We start from the raw sequence: 5074 nt of genomic DNA on the forward strand, positions 1-5074 counted from the left end.
ATCAAATTATTTTGTAGGCTAGGTGGCGGTGCTGTGTAATAGGCTATCCACCATAAAGGCCAGATCCTGCACCCATTCCGGGCATTTAAATTGCTACTGGTCTGCCTTTTTTCTCCAAGAACTGTCCAATTTCCTCTCGTAGTTCAAAGAAACGCTAAGTACGGCACCTCGGCTTAACCACCGTACTACAGCGTGGTATGGTAAGCCAGACAGAATGCCATTATCACTAAGAAAACAGTCAAACTGATGGTGAGTCAGACCTCGCGACCTGATTAGATTTACAGTTTGCACAACCACACTTTAACATGATCCAAGTTTAGTGTTTTACAACACAACACTTCCTGGTGCAAAATACAATAAAATGCCCAAACATCTTGTCCTCCGTTTGCAGGCTGCACTTTGTCTCTGAATTTTGTCGCAACGCCTGCTTTTCTCCCGACAATGTAGCCAAACTGACAGCACAGGACCAGTCAACTCCGAACTTTTTTTTTGTTTTTTGGCCGCGCCTAGCGGCTGAATTGAGCATTTCGGTTATTTTTTTGAAAATTCATAACTCCTCACAGGAATGGGCTAGAGATTTTTTTTTTTTTTTGACATCGTCAGAAATGTATTCTCTACAAGTCTGGGCCGGATTAAACCATCTAGCGGGCCGCATGTTTGACACCCCTGCACTAGACAGTCAGTACAGTATAGGCTATGATGTGATAAAGCAATGGTATGATTTGATAAAGCAACGCAAGTTAACGTTAACGTAATGTGAAGCATGGACCTCATCAACCTGTCATGTTAATTTAACTACTAGCCAGTTTGCCAGCGTTGCATTTTTTGTAACGTTAACGACAGACACCTCTGTTAGAGCTACTTCTGTGATGGTAGGTCGGTAGCATAGACTGTAAATAGATCGGTAGGTCGGTAGTTGTAGACCGCATAAGTGAATGATCAATAAATGAAACGCCTGCATTAAACACTAGGCCTACGCCAAGAAACAGTCACATCCCAGGGATATCGGTGAACATTTGAGAAAGACCTTAGTTTGTCATCTAACGTCCATGATCAGTATAAAAATGTGTTCACTAAAACACAAGTAACGTGTCGGGCTGATTCATAAATGGGCATACCGAGGTTGTCGACCTAGCAGGCTAGGTGGCATTTGCCATTCGCAAAACTAAGCAAGAGTTCACGTTAATGAAACTTAACATCGCCTTCTCCAGTGACTTAGTTGTATTCAAATGAAGTTACAATGATGATGGCGGCAATCACTGGTTACGTTAAACCATTTGAAACAAGTAGGACTGTAAATGATGATGACTATGGCTAACGTCACTTCGGATCCCTTTTACTTTACCTATCAACTGGCTAATGCTAGCATGATTTAGCATGCTATGAGCTAATATACTTAGCATCTACGAAAGAACAGCACATATCTTTTTTTCACAAAGAATCTGTCACAACTAACAACGATGTCTCTTACAAACAACTACACAATGTATTTAGTCAGACTGTGATAAGATATAGCCTAATGATAATAACAGCAACACTTATTTAGGTTACATTATGAGTCGAAATCAGGTGTCGTTAAAATAAGTGAGCGATGACGTGGTAGTGTCTGCGTCGTGTCTGCATCATAGACTGTAAAATCCCTTATTAGACATTCTCTGGTAAAATGCATGGTCTGCAGCCAGCCAGCTGTCAATCATAATGTGTAAACACGCCCTTTTTAGATTTGTTAATATAACATTAAAAAAAAAAAATTTCAGCGAGAAAAGAAACATTGTGTGTATTGAAGCATCTTGAAAAGTATTTTTTCGAATAAAAAGTTGTTGATACAAAAATAGTTTTAGGTGAGAAAAGTGACACGGAAAGTTGGCTACTTGGCCATTGAAATACATGGGGATGGGCGGAGTTACACATTGTACTACAGCCAGCCGCTAGGGGGCTCTGGACTAACGCTCGCATCACTCGGCACACTCTCAAGATCTATATATACAGTCTATGATTTTAACCATGAAGTATGCACAATTCCGGTTTGAAAACATTTCAGAATCTCAGAAATAATCACGTTATGCAGTCATCTTAAAGCGATGGTTTGGAGTAATTTCACCCTAGGGTCCTTTGCACCATGACCCCGAGCCAAACACCCTCCCAGAACCTTTTTTCCCTTGGTCGAACCCTGGTCGAGTAGCGCTATCAAAAACTAATGACGTTCTGCAGTCGTGATGGAACCAACTTTTATCTCGTAAATTACCCCACTAATAATGCCCTGAATGGTACGAAACTTCTGCAGTAGTACAACTACGACCTTTAGTCCAATAACGAGGCATTAGAAAGTTTGTAAGTGCACCAGGAGTTTATTTAAATAAGACTTGCCTGATTATCTGCTACTATACCGCTGCATCGACGTTTCTTCCGTGATTTGGGAAAAGCCTGTAAAAGTCCTGGCAGGAAGCATGCATAAGGATGTAGATCCAGGAATGCACTAATATTTTGTTCGTAGTCCAGTTTGCAACAATTATTAGTTATTACTAAGTTGTAAACACTTCGGAAAAAAAATATTTAAAACTGGATATACCAAAAAACGTTGATGTAATCGCTTCCTGCAAGGACTTTTACAGGCTTTTCCCAAATCACGGAAGAAACGTCGATGCAGCGGTATAGTAGCAGATAATCAGGCAAGTCTTATTAAAATAAACTCCTGGTGCACTTACAAACTTTCTAATGCCTCGTTATTGGACTAAATGTCGTAGTTGTACTACTGCAGAAGTTTCGTACCATTCAGGGCATTATTAGTGGGGTAATTTACGAGATAAAAGTTGGTTCCATCATGACTGCAGAACGTCATTCGTTTCTGACGGCGCTACTCGACCAGGGCTCGACCAAGGGAAAAAAGGTTCTAGGAGGGTGTTTGGCTCGGGGTCATGGTGCAAAGAACCCTAGGGTAAAATTACTCCGAACCATCGCTTTAAGATGGCTGCAGGCAGCTACATGAAGTCGAATCCCCCTAATGTCTCACAACGTTGTTGTCGTGGGTAGGAGCATGCTCATTTCTTTATCTTTTGACTGATTTGATAGCCTCTTCATTAAATGGGTACCCAGTACGTTGATCCTACATCATGTCACTTCAACTCACTGGACGGCCATTCAAAATACTACAGTTTCAGTCTGTTTTAGTCTGATTAGTACACATAGTTTTTAGATGTTGTGATGTAAACATAATTTGGTTTTTAATTTTGTTTGATTTTGTGTTGGCATGGATAATTAAATTTTTTTTATGGAACATCCTTTTTTTAAATCATATACTTTTTATCATAATCTTTTCATAAACATAATCTTTCAATTATAACATAATTACCACAAGGAACAACAGTATAAAAACTGGTGGATCGTATTGTTTGGGATGATACAACTGGAAAATGAGTAAGTTTAGGTGGCAGTGTGATAAATATTGTGCTTGTGTCCATATATTATTTAACACTGTCTGCCAGACAGTTTGTCTGACTGGGCCACAGGCGTCTGACAAGCAAAGAGAAGTTTCAGGACACCACATTCCAGCCTACACACTGTCTGCTGCAGACTCTAGGGCCAGTCTGGTCCCAGACTAAACAAGAAGAGAGACAGAGAACAGACAGGGATCAAATACGTGGGGCACATAAGTGTGATCATTGAGTACACTGAGCTTTTTTTTTACTTGGCTTCATGTGCCATGACGCTCATCAGCATGTGAACACACTGAAGAAGTCAAATAAACAAATGCTGTGATATCTCCAGTCTCCACGGAGGAGATTAAATCAAACTAAAATAAACACCCGCTAAACAACCTCTCCCCTAAGCCGCATGGACTATCCTGTCAACTCTACTCGATTCTGCTGAAATCAGCCGGTTGGACATTATAAAAAATGTGTACATTCAGCTGTTCCCGTAAGCGTTGAAATGGAGTGATTCATTCTCCCACGCAGGTTGGTATATAACTGAAAACCAGTGATTATTTAGAGTGAGTCACGCATCACTACACACACGATGGAAATAATGCAGAGGCAAATTATTATGAATGAGTCAGAAATGCATGCATTCACACAGGCAGACAGACAGGACACACACACATACACTTCTATAAAGCGCAAACTGACACTAGACTGTCCTTATTCAACATCAGTAGATCAACCACAACTGTTCTTCCCCATCCCACACAGAGGTCCTTTGTTTAAGTCACTTTATCTTAATGCACAGCTGTGTCTTGCCTTCAAGCGTGAGACAGGTGGCCAGATACGTCTCTATGATGGTGAGGGGAAAAAATCACGTCGCCCTAAACAGCTGGGAAAAGACCAGACTATAAATCAAAAAACTAGCACATCAGTCACTCTAATGTACTGAGCATTTGCCAGATCGTTGTAAAGGTTTGTATGTGCTTCATTTCAACAAACTGGCCCCTGTGACTGGGCTCTTTCTTTCCCTTTCTCCCTGACTACCAGACTACCCTGACTACCAGACTACCCGGACTACCAGACGAGCCATGTTGTTCTTAGTCAGCGTACCTTGACAACGGTGCATTTTCACAACTGCTGCATTGAGTGATGACTCATGCGCCGTCGCCAGATGGCAATAAGAGCTTATGTCACTAGCCAGATTAGACTTATTATACGGTGTTGTTATGGGACATTTTTCACCTCAACAAGAAAAAAAATCAAGTTACCAGCTGACAAAAGAACCATCAACTCAAAGAGACATGTATGTATTTGATGCAGTGATTTCATGAATTATTAAGCCATTCTTTACTCATTTGAACATGGGAGGTGTTTCTGTTAAATACAGAGTTGGCTGTTAGATTCAAGCAAATAGTCAAATATTAACTGTTCAAGCACATAAAAAAAAAGGTCAAAGACGTCAATTTCCACGAAAGACAACTACATTTTAAGCATGCACCTTAAGCACATTTTGAAAGACACTTGCAAACCCAGCTGTGAGAATTGAAGTTTCTTTTTTTATTCTACACCAAAAAGAAAGAAGCATCCCACATCGCTACAGTGTTTACAAACAAAAGCAAAAAACAACTTCATATAGAACACGCAAGGCAGATCTC

The sequence above is a fragment of the Alosa pseudoharengus genome, unplaced genomic scaffold (assembly GCF_046254945.1).
Source record: "Alosa pseudoharengus isolate Yale_2024_CS ecotype anadromous, Long Island Sound unplaced genomic scaffold, YU_APseudo_1.1 YU_APseudo_1.1_scf_22, whole genome shotgun sequence".
Classification (NCBI taxonomy): domain Eukaryota; kingdom Metazoa; phylum Chordata; class Actinopteri; order Clupeiformes; family Clupeidae; genus Alosa; species Alosa pseudoharengus.